Raw genomic sequence first — 12,340 nt, forward strand, 5'->3', positions numbered from 1 at the left:
TCAGATATTTGCATATCAGAAATAAGGAGGGACAAATGTATTGCATAAGGAGGGGAGGGTAGTTCTTCTGTGCCTGCTTCTGTTGTTGCTTAGCTCATCCCCTAAGTGCCTTTTGTTATTTTAATGATATTGCAACTGCCACGAGGACTACGCATGTATTTGATTTACAATTAAGTTTAAGTTCTGCAGCCATTGGGAGTGTAGGGGTCCTCATTCTAACTTCGATCTGGTCAAGCTGCCTCCAGAAGTTAAAATCAGAGCAGGGAAAAGAAAAAGTGAATCCAACAATTGGGGCTGCCAGCGGCTCCTGCAAAAGGTTTCTCTTCACAAATAAGCCCTCCCTGATGTGTTTCCAGCCCAGACACTGAATCCTTAAGCTAGCGACCGAGACTCTAAAAGAAAAAGATAGAGGAGAGGAGAAAAGTACAATAGGAGGGGAGAGATCCTCACATGGTCTTCAGGGGTAGCCGAAGAACGGCCCTTCCTGCCTTCACGGGTGAGCAACTTGGGTAATTCTAAAGAGACTACAAGTCCCAGCATGCAAAGCTACCACGGAGCCGCGAACGGAACAGTGCCTGCTGGTATTTGTAGTTCTGCATCCGTTACATTCTGGCTCCCGCCTCTCTCCTCAGGGCCGCTTGAGCCTAGGGCAAGGTTGCGAATTTGAAAATTCCCGCGGTGACGGCGGATGTTCTCGCGAGATCTGCCCCCTCCCTTCCCGCTGGTGAGCGGCAGTGCGTGCGGGGGCTGGGTTGCTGCGCAGACACCGAGTGCGGCGAAGCCGGGCAGGCCCGGGAGGGACAGACGTGCGCCTTAACCGCTGCGGCGAGATGCTGCCGCCCTGACCGGCGCGGGGGAGAGGAGCGGCGCCGGGAGGGAAGCGGACGGCGGTGACACCCGCCCCACCAGGTACCTGCGGGAGGATCCGCTGCCGCCCGCCCGCCTAGGCCGGCTTCGCTTCCCCGCCAGGCTGGGCCCAGGCGGGAGGGGGCCGGGCGGGCACGGGGCGGCTCGGGGCAGCCGCTGCGAGCCCGGCGGGGGAGGGGTGGGGAGCTGGCTCCTTATGTAAGTGACCCGGGGCCGCGCAGCCGCTGCACATGGCGCTGGCTGGTGCCTCTGCGAGCGGCCGTAGCCCGTCTCCCCTGCAGCCAGGCCGCTGGTCATGCAGGAGGTCACTCGGCGCCGCTCGCCTGGACAGAGCACATGGAGGCGCTGGTGGGCGTGTGGCTGTGGGGATCGCAGCTCCGGTGCAGCAGCACGAGCCGGGCTTCTTCCTGGGAATGATATTGCCTCTCTTTCTCTCCCCCCCCCCCCCCCCCCCCCAATATCGGACCAGTTTCCAGGGCCCTGTTCAGAGAGCACTCACCGTGGGTTTTAAAGGGGGAGGGGAGGACGAGAAGGTTTGCACATGAAAGTGAGAACGTTTCCGACCGTTTACTGGATTTTAGTGTTTTTTGTGCCGTTTCCATGCATGTTTGGTTTTTCATCTGCTCCATGTGGCTACAGAGGTGGTGCAACTGCTGCTAGGGTGCTTTTTTATTTTATTTAAAAGGTATGTAGCAGTTGATAGGCACAAAGTTGCTGATTGTAATGGTGGTAAACGGATCAAAATTTCTTTTCTGTTTTCATGAACCTTAGATATACCATACAATCATACAATCAGAACTATCAGAAGGAAAAATACACTTGCATGTCTCAGAGCTGGAAGGACTCTCCAGAGGTTGAGTCCAGTCCCTTGCACACACACACAACTGGAACTATCGCCAACCCTGACAGATTATTTTTTAAATCTGTTTGCCCCAGACCCTTAAGTGGCACATCAACAATTGAACTCACAATCTTGGGTTTAGCAGGTTAATGCTCTAACCACTGAAATACCCCTTCTTCCTAACCTTTGCCATCTGATAATTTTTCTAGTATAGACAGCCAGAAAAAATGTCCCTTTTCCCCTTGTCCCTTCTGCTGCACATAGAATTTCTGAGGCAGCAGAATGAAACTTACAAAAATAATGCCTTTTCATTCCTGTCTCTTGGTAAGCAATGAGTAACAGCAATTGTGAAATAGGTCTGATATTCTTGTATTTAGCTACAGACAAGGGCTGTCTTGCCAGTTGCTTTACTGTAGTGATGTTTAGTTTTTGTGTTAAATTTAAAGGTTAGCATTCAAAACTTCCTGCATCTGAGGGCTTGTTTCTAAATGTGGACAGGTATGAACTTTCCAACTTTGATTTATTGGTGATAGTAAACTTATTTATTCCTTTTACGCAAATTGTCAGCTCATTAACTTAAACACAATTGTGCTTAAAGTGCCTTCTCTTCCTAATGTCCCTCTAGGATTCATCAAATATTTTCTGGCTTATAAAGAAAAAACTATAGGCTTGAATACCAGTGAAAAAAACAACTTTATTTCCCTTTCTGCAGTCTACCCTACTAGAGTTTTACACATACTCTTTACTGTCAGTAAGCCATATCATCTTAATATCTCTTGGTCCCCTCTTTCTCCCATGCTTGTTGAGCAATAATGTTTTGTTTCCTGCGTATAAATTGTTACATCTCCTACTCCTTGGATCAGCATCAGTTTGGGAGTTGCAATGCCCCACATTGTTTTGACAGATTTCTACTATGGTTCTTTGAAATGTTTACTGGTTCCAGAAGAATAATGTTCAGCCTTCCTCATCCAGTCTCGTAGTTGCTGCTATGTTGACTGTTAGGGTAAATCAGGAGTGGGGAACATTTTTTGGGTTAGGGCCACTGACCCATAGACAAATCAGTCACTGATGCCCCAACTGCAGAGGGGCAAGGACTATGGGGCCTAGAAAGAAGGGTGCAGGAGCAGGCTGGGACAGGGGATCTGGGCTGGGGTGGGCGATTGGGGTGGGGTGGGGGTTAGGAGAGGAATGGGAGTGGGTTGCAGAAGCAGGCTGTGGGGTGGCATGGAAGAGAGTGGTGGTGGGGAACTTAGGCAGGAAGGGGGTGTAGGAGAGGGCTGAGGCATGGCGTCTTGGCAGGAGGAAGGGTACAGGAGGGTTTGAGTGTGTGGTCTGGAAGGGAGGGGTCTGGGCATCAGTGAGGGGTCTGGGAGGGAGGGGTCAGGAGCAGGATGAGGTGCAGAGTCATGGTGGGAGAGAGAGTCTGGATGAGTGGGTGTTGGAGGGGCATGGGGTCTGGTCATGGTGGGGTGCAACTTAGCTGCTTCCCCCTGGAATCACATGGCTCTGCACCTCCTGGCTCTGCTCCCAGGCACCACCCTCCCCTGCTCTGACTGGTCAGAATTCCAGCCAATCAGAGCACTTGTATGAAAACTCTGGGCAGTTCTGCCACAGCCATTGCCACTTCCCTTCCCTTTCTCTCTATTCGGGGAACAATGGAGAGCAGCAGCAGAGCCTAGAGCTGCTTCAGACTCTCCCCGCCCTCTGGCAGAACCTGTGGTCTGGATGTAGCTGTGGCTTGCTTGATCTAGCCCATGAGGCTTGGGGCTCCAAATCCTCTACCCCGCCACAGGCCAGATGCTATGGAGGGTTCCAGATCCAGACAAGCTGCGGGCTGGTGGTTCCCCACCCCTGTGGTAAATGAAGGAAGTACAAATATAGTATCTTGCATAATGTCCCTTCTCCCCTTTGTCTACTCAGTTCTCGCAGCAAAAGAGCAGGCCGAGGATTCGCCTCGGGCAAACAAGACTACTTCTCTATCAGCCAGTCTTTGGGGTACTCCTTTCAGTTGAAACTGGTGGCACCTAGAACTCTGGCTTTGATAGGTCTGTTCAGAGGCAACTGGTGAGGGGTGGTCTGGGGAGCCACCAGTCATATGATTCCCTCACCCCAGCCCCAGGGAATGGCCTGGGCTCTTTCCGCCATGCTTCTTCTATCACCTTGCTCTGCCCTCACCCCGCTCTTCCCCCAACTGAGATGGCCCAGGGGACTCGTGGGACTGATGCCAACAGCAGAGGTCTGGCTGCCTTCAGCACTCACCTGCAGTGGTGAGAGAAGTGGAGCAACATGGCCCTGGCTATATTGTTCTGCTTCCCGACAGTGAACACAGGTATAGTCCTGACCCTCCCCCGGAGCCGTGGGCTAGAAGAACGTAATGGGCTAGGCCCACCTTCCTCCACTTCCACCACCACTGCTGGTCAGTGTGAGGGTGTGAGGTGGGCAAACTTTTGCTGTGGACACCAGGCTCCACCTCCCACTAGTCTCCCCTTCCAGCTGCTGGCCATCAGATCCCTCCCATGCCATTGGGGGGAGGGGGGCACATGAACCTTCGTGCACCCACATGTGTCATCCCTGGGTCCATGGCAGGTTGACTTTCTCCAAAATGGCCTCTGATGTTCTTAGTTCTGAAGTAAGTAGTATAAGGCAAAAGTGGTTGAAGTGTAAGCTACCAAAATGACTGCTTTGGAGAAGGATTGGGAGCTGAAAATTTTGGCTTGCTCATGAAATTGGATAGTCCTGTGGCAGACTCCTCTGCTGGCTGCCTGTTTTTTCAGTAGCCAGGAGCATATTACTGTCATGCTTACAGGGCTGTCTGTACTTCTGCCTGCTCTCCATGTCTGCATGCTCCTGCCCATTAAGTATCTGACCTCATGTCTTTACCTCTCCTGGGTTGGAGTTCCGCAATTTTCCCACTTGGCCTGGGGCTACAGTACAATATTTACCATGTATACCCAGCAGGTCTGACTGGGTTTGGGCACTTCTGGTTCTTCCTTTTGAAGTTGAAATCCAGGGTGAGTGCAATGGCCCAACAGTCTGATTAAACCAAAGTATCTAAATTTTAGTGGTAGGTAGAAAGAATAAGAGAAAAAGGATTTTTAAAGCAGTCTGCATGCATGATATTATGTAAAAGATGGTAATCAGAGGCCTGGCAGTTCTAACTTCTTCACATGCTTCAGTGTGCCTCTCAGTCTGAATGGCTCCACAACAACTGCCCCAGAGGCAATATCAGTTTTATCCTACTAGAGTTTGGATCTGACCTGTTTGTTGTCCTTGGTTGTCCATACTAGTTTGGTGAATTCAGACAGTGTTGGAGTCATGGAGTCAGTGACTGTCCTTTTGTTCTGTGACAACCCTCAAATATTTGCCAAAGTTTTCTTAACCTGAGTCATTCTTTTGCTTTCCTGTTTGTTTCCCAATAATCCTGTTGATTTACCAGTATATTCATACTCTAATGTCCCAATAACTAGGTCAATGTACAGTATTCATAACTAATTACAGAGCAGATCCATGTTGCTTGCAACTGCAATTAGGTCATATCTGTGTTCGGAAGACTTACAAAATTCCCCAGCTTTGCTTGAGGAAGCCCTAGTATAAACTGGGTTCTGGCAGATTCTAATAATTACATGTAGTACCGTTTTAGTTAAATCAGTTGAAAAGTAGGTCTAATGTAAACTGTTAAGTGGGGCCAACAACTGGAGCCTTGTCATCTTCACAGTTCTCATCAGTTCAGCTGAACTGGTTTTAGAACCAGTGGAAATTATTTTTAAATGCCTGTGCTCTATATACTAATGTTTCTTAAACTTTTTGGCTATGGTTACAGTAGAGAGAAGTTGCATCTGGGTGGATCAACTTAAATCTGCAGTTCAGACTCATGGTGTGTACCATATCTCAGATTGTCTTGCCTCCTTCATGGGGGGGAAAAAATAGGAATGGATTTAATATGTTTGCAAGTCTTATGATGAGCATTTGTGCTTTTATAGAAAAAAGTAGTCATGGTCTATTTTTATGTAGATTTTCCCCTTCCATCTGTTCTGTTCCTCACCTCCTGTGCTTCACTGCTGTATGGTCCTCTTTGTCTTGCACATCATCTCCCTCTTGTTTCCTTGTGTTCTGAGAACTCATTTCCCCTATTTTTGGCTGCTTGCTTCCACAGCTCTGAAGGATTTACTCTCTGGTTGTCTGTTCGTGTGCACGTTCTTCTCTCTCTAGTAGCTTCAGTACCTTTGGGCAACTGCTATTTCTCTCTTCCTTCTAGTGCTCTGTAGGCTGGTTCCTTGTTTCCATGTGCTTTTACAGGCCTGCATGATTTTCTTTTGCTATGAAAAATTTAAACTGGGTATGAGGACAGACCATACCTTGTGAACCATTGATTTAATTGCATCTTCACTTGGTCGAAGAAACTAAATCTTTTTTTTGTGTTAAAATTGTAGGCAACTTATTACCAAACTAATATTTCCATTTGGTGTCTTGTTCGAACAATGTCTTGTCTTTATAAACTGCTGTTCTTTAGTCTTCCTTCTATAATAAAGGTGTCTGTTGTACTTCTGACTTACTAGATGTTAATTTATTCTTCAGAACATATTAGGCTTATTGTTAGAATTAAACTAAGCAAAGCCACTAATAGCGTATTACAAATTTAAAAAGCTTTTTTCCTTGTGGACGTGGTTCCCATTAAGGCCCATGCAAGGGCTCAGGGCTGCAGTGGGCAGAGATGGCTCTCCCCAAAACCTGATGGTGGTGGGGCACCATCTCCAGCCCCAGCATGGAGTAGCTGTGGCCAATGGGGAAGTGCCTTGGCTGGAGCAGCTCTTCTGGGGTCTGCAGAGAAACAGCCAGAGCAGAAGCTCCAGCTGCTAGGCAGGTGGACCACAGGGCTCTGTGTGCTGCCACTGCCCTGAGCACTGGCTTTGCGCTCTCATTGGCCAGTGGGAGTTGGGGGTGTGATGCTTCAGGTGAGAATGGTGGGCCACAGAGCTTCATGCCTTGTGTACCCCCTCCAGGAGCCAGACCTTTTGGCCATTTCTGAGGCATAGCAGGGTGCCCTAGGACAGGCATGCACCAGGTAGCTGTTGCCCAGGGAGGCCCAACCCCAATCTGGAGCCACCTCCTGCAATCTGGGCCCCTCCCTAATGCCACACACCCAGCCAAGAGCCCATAAGTCCTTGTGCGCTTAACTACAGCACTGAGTCCCTCCCCAAACCCAGGTCTCGCCCTGCACCCCAACCCCCTGCCCACTCTGCAGTGTGTCGATCCCTCTGCTTCACCTCCCAGCCTGGAGCCCACTGCTGCAGCTGAAACCCCACATCTCCAGCTCCACTACAGAACCCTCACGTCCTCCTGCATCACAGCTTCCTGCCCCTGTCCGGAACCTTTGTTTAGAGCCAAACCCTCACCCTATCCTCTCGTCCTCACCCGTGCCGCACACGCTCCAGGTGTGGGAATTACTTTTGTTGTATGCACCAAAATGGAGTTGATATTTCACATAACAAAAGTCATTCACTCAAGGGTGTAAAAAATATAGGATACATTGGTTATATCAAAAAACATTCAGCATTGTATTATTTCAAAATTATAAAACGCCCAATAAACCCCACTGCCAGTACTATCTTATTCCATTAGGAACTCTGTCAGTCTTTTGATCCTGTGTCTTTATGCTGACAGGGGAAACAATAGATCTAGACTTTTTTAAATTGGCTGATGGCAGCAGCCTCTTTCCCATCAGCAGCATGCTTTTCAAATGTTCTTTTGTTCTTGGCATAGATTGAACGTCTCTTGCCTGGCACACTCTGGGCTTGACTGGTGCTGAACAAGAGAATTTGCTGGACCAAAGGAGGTCAATAGTGTCAAACAAGTTACCAATACTTCCACTGCTTTCTGAGCTCTTAGAGGACATTGGGGTAAATTACAACTAAATAACAGCACAGAACACTGAGGTCTAGGACTGGGGCTGTAAACTGATTTTATGGGACCACAGGAAACTTGTTCACACCCATCAGGCCCACACCCATTCTCGATTGGATGCAGCGGGAGTACATGGCTCTCATAGTCAATGTTGTGTGCAATCATCATGCACTTCACTTCACCACCATTTGCTTTACATGTGTGTCATATTAGTAATATGGATAGGAAAGAATGGATGGAAGCCAGTGCAATCTAGCAACCTTGCACATTGGGAACAGTAAACAAAATATCACGTGGGTCACACATAAAACCTTGATGGGCTGCATGTTGCCTAATGCTGCTGTGATCTCTTTCCCTGCATGCACTGACAACTCAAGAGCTTTATTTGCATTACAACATTAGGTTGTTACGAGTGTTGTAAGTAAGGCTTAGATTTTTGTCATGGATATTTTTAGTAAAACTTAGACAGGTCATGGGCAATGAACAAAAATTCACAGAAGCCTGTGACCTGTCCTTGATGTTTTTTCTAAAATTATCCTGACAAAATGAGGTGGGTCTACCACCTACAACTCTCGGGGAGGAGGGGGGGGGCGGGTTGGATCGCACTTGTGGCCTGCCATACCTATGCAGCTGCAGGGTTGCAGAGAGCTTTGGACCCCCATGCAGCCAGGCCAGTAGAAGCTGCTAGGGGTTGTTGCCTACAGCGCTTTGGAGCTGTGGGACTTTCTGTTGACAGCTCCAGCCCAGGTGCAGAAAATGTCAGATCTCTAGAAGTCATAGATTCCATGACCTTTGTGTGTAATCATAGCCTTATTTGTAAGGCCCTGGGATATTTAACACACCAGGACCGTATCTACACTGTCAGGTTCTTTTGGAAAATCAGGCCCTTTTTTTGAAAGAATACACAGAGCGTCCATGCACACAATGCACTCTTTCTATCCGAAACTGAAAGAACGTGGCTCTTCTTCCAGAAGCCCTCTTCTGCTTCTGAATCAGGAAGAGTGCCTTCTTTCGAAAAAAGCATGCGTAGACATTCTGTGGGCCCTGTTTTGGAAAGAGCGCTCTTCATGGCACTGGATTTTTCATTCCCTGGCTGGCTCTTTCGAAAGAGTGCGGTCTGTGTGGCTGTGTTGAAAGACTGGATCGATCTTTCATGCCACTTTTTTGTGTGTGGACATGCTCTTTCGAAAGAAGATCTTCTAGAAGATCATCTTCCGGAAGATCGCTGCAGTGTAGACGCAGCCCCAGTGTCCAAACATCAGGTTATAAATGATGCACAGGTGCACGTAGCACCATTGAGATTGTACTTGTTCAGAGTAAATGCAAGTATTGTGGCTAAAGTTTTCAAAACATCTGGGTCTAAAATTAGGCTTCTAAGTCTGTGTATCAGAGATGCTGTATTTTTGCATCACCTACCAGAGTGAATAGCAAGAGAATAACACGCGTCTGTTATAGTCATGAATTTTATTTGTTAAATCTGGACCAACATAGTCCTTTTACACTAATGGAGTGACCAGTCAGTGATGTTGTGAATAGTAAATGCAGCTGAGTTGATGTTGGCAGCAGTTTAGCTGCCAGAATTAAGGATTGTGGAAAAGGCTCTGTTCTAGCCACACTAACACTTCAAATGGTTATCCTAATGCTTTAAATGGTTATCTGCACCAGTTTCAGTAGGCTCTGTTGTCGTGGATTCACAGGTACCAGTTCTCTCAAACAGCTCTGGAGCTGTCCCTGCGAGAACATCATTCAGTGTGTCAGCTCCATTAGATTGCCTCATGCTCGTGAGGGTAAGCTCCATGATTTCGCTGACTCATTGGACTGAACCTCTGTGTCTTTAGCACTGCTGCCTGTTTCCACGAGCAACCTATAGGCTGGATCCTGGAGGGACACGTATACTCTATGGGAACAATGCTTCTTCCAGTTTCCTTAATCTGGAGTGGCTCTGAGGCAGTGCTATAAAAGCAGAAGGGTTTAGTAGATGTCTGGAACAAAGTGTAGAGCATCCTTATTTATCACAGTGAACGGAAGGTTACATCCATAGTCCAGCTGGGTCAGTCCAGAGACCAGAGCTCTCCTCTGACCCTTTGAGTCCCAGTCCAGAAGCTTCATCTCCCCTCCAACAGCATACACTTAAGAAACCCCATGACCTAGTCCTTCGTCTCTGTTCCAGTGCAAACACTTTCTCCTAGTCCTCTTCTGTAGCTTTTTGTTCTCTAGCAGGTCAAACCTGGCTGGTTTTATGTGGGATGTAGGCCCTCCATGCTTGTTAGTTGCTAGGTGACAAAATTTGGGTATTTGTTTTGTGGGACTCTCCATAGACATGGCTCCCAGACCCAGGCAGGCATCAGTCACGCCTGAATCTCTGCAAAGAATAAACATCCTTTTCCTATCGGTTAGTTTGCTGTGCAGCACATAAGGGAAACTGAAGGACACATGCTATTCATCCAAGGCGTGAAAAATTCCAATTCATCACACACGTTCCTGACTATTACTGCTACCATCAGGTCCATTCAGAGTGTATGCAGGGCTTGTTTCTTGGACTGAATCTTTGGGCCGCTCTACAGACCTACATCTATATAATTACATCTTTCAGGTGTGTGAAAAATCCATACCCCTGAATGATGTAGTCATACTGATTTAATTCTCCTGTTGAGGCTGTGACATGTCAACAGGCTCTCCTCAACTCTCCTTCAACTTAGCTACTTTCCTTTTGACTCCACTGATGGGAGAACCTCACTTGTCAATGTAGGAGTATTCTCACTAATGTGTTTTAGTCTTGCAACTGCATGTCCGTATCTAGTTCTTTTTTGAACTCTGTTAAAGTCTTGGCCTTCATAACATCCTCTGGCAGGGAGTTCCACAGGCTGGCTGTGTGTTATGTGAATAAATACTTTTTTTTGTTTTAAAGCTGCTGCCTAGTAATTTTATTTGGTGATTCCTATTTCTTGTTTTATGGAAAGGAGTAATAAATTTTCCTTATAGTACATCTGGTTTTCATAGATCATCAGCTTTGTTCCTTTACGTATCTGGAATGTGACTCGTGCTCTACTTAGTTGTATGTAAAAAAACAAAAAAGCAGTCCAGTAGCACCTTAAAGACTAACAGAATAATTTATTAGGTGACGAGCTTTCATGGGACAGACCCACTTCTTCAGATCATAGCCATACCAGAACAGACTCAATATTTAAGGCATAGAGAACCAAAAATAGTAATCAAGGTTAACAAATCAGAAAAATATTATCGGGGCAAGCAAATCAGAGAGTAGAGGGGCAGAAGGGTTGTATGTAGTTATATCATCTGAACATCCGGGATATTAATACCTTGAAGTTGTCCCATAAAATGTCCAGTATTTATTTTATAATTCCCGAGCATGCTAATTTTTCCTCTGAATCTTTTACGTGTTCAAGACATAAGAAATGTCATGGGGTCTGCCTGAAAAAGTTTGCAATGTAAACTTTAGATGTGGTGTGAGGAGTAAGGTTGAAGAGAGGTAAGGTGCAGAAGGATGTGGATTACACCAATACAGTAATCTAATTATTTAGTAGTTCATTTGCTTTGGAGGTTCAGGTCAATTTCTCAGATTAACCTTTATGATCAGTTGTAACTACTACTTTATATATTAAGATATTCAGAAGGACATGGGTCATAACTGGCCCAAGAACAACAGGAGTAATTTTATTAAATTTTAAAAGTTTCTTTGGAGACTTGTATATGCCTTATGTTAAGAGCAACTCTCTCGATTTACCCTTGTTGTTAATTTCATTAATTTCCAGTACCTGGAAATTCAGGTACTGCACATGCCTTGAAATCCTTCTTCCAAGTTATATATTGTACAGCCAGAAGAGAGCATTATGATAATGTAGTCTGACTTCCTGTAGTCAAATATGTGCAGTAGAACTTCCCCGAATTAATTCCTCTTCGCTTTGGTATATATGTTTAAGAATGCCCACTCTTGATTTAAAATTTTCCAGTGATAAAGCTGCAATGGATTTTCTATCTTAAATTGTTCAAACGATAAATATCCCTCATTGTTTTATTTTAAATTCACATTATTTCCTGTCTGAATTTGTGTATCTTCAATTTCCAGGTGCAGGATATTGTTATACTTTGTTAAATTGAAGAACCTTCTATTACCAAGTTTCTGTTCTTCGTGTAGGTACTTAGAATGTGATCAAGTGACCCTTTAACCTTTTCTTGGGAAAGGTAAATAGGTTGAATTTTTGGGGTCTTTTATGAGGTATGTTTTCCAGTCCTTTCATCAATTCTGTGGTTCTTCTCTGAACCATCTCCAATTTACGAATATTATTCTAGTATTGTGGATATAAGAACTGGACACAGTAATCTGGAAGTGGTAGCCTTGATGCCAAGGCCACACTGGTGAATTATATGGGGAGTGTGTCCGAATTAAGAAGCCTCATGGCAAATGGAAGCTCACTGTAGACTACTGCAAACTGAAGGGTAGCACTGGACCCCTAACAGCAGCAGTTCCCAGTATAGTGGATATTTTGAATAATGTACAGACCTGGAACAAACAGTGGCTAGCTGTACTGGATATGAAGGATATGTTTTTCATGGCCCCCCTACAGCCCGGAGATCAGGACAGATTCGCTTTTACTTGGAAAGGCATCCAATAGACTTTCACTAGAATGCTGCAAGGATTCAAGCATTGCCTACTGTATGCCACGGTGCATTATCAAAAGCCCTAGATGGCTTGACTGTGCCATCCAGTGT

At 46.2% G+C, this 12,340-nt stretch overlaps 1 protein-coding gene across 1 annotated transcript in view; it reads left to right on the forward strand.

Annotated features, from left to right (window-relative positions):
- The first annotated feature begins 753 nt into the window (after positions 1 to 753).
- Positions 754 to 12,340, forward strand: part of AHCTF1 (AT-hook containing transcription factor 1) — a 113,327-nt gene continuing 101,740 nt past the window's right edge. The window contains exon 1 of the mRNA XM_074990039.1: positions 754 to 909. The gene's annotated coding sequence lies outside the window, so the exon portion shown is untranslated. The remainder of the gene's footprint in view (positions 910 to 12,340) is intronic.

This window comes from Carettochelys insculpta, chromosome 3 (assembly GCF_033958435.1).
Source record: "Carettochelys insculpta isolate YL-2023 chromosome 3, ASM3395843v1, whole genome shotgun sequence".
In the NCBI taxonomy this organism is placed as follows: domain Eukaryota; kingdom Metazoa; phylum Chordata; order Testudines; family Carettochelyidae; genus Carettochelys; species Carettochelys insculpta.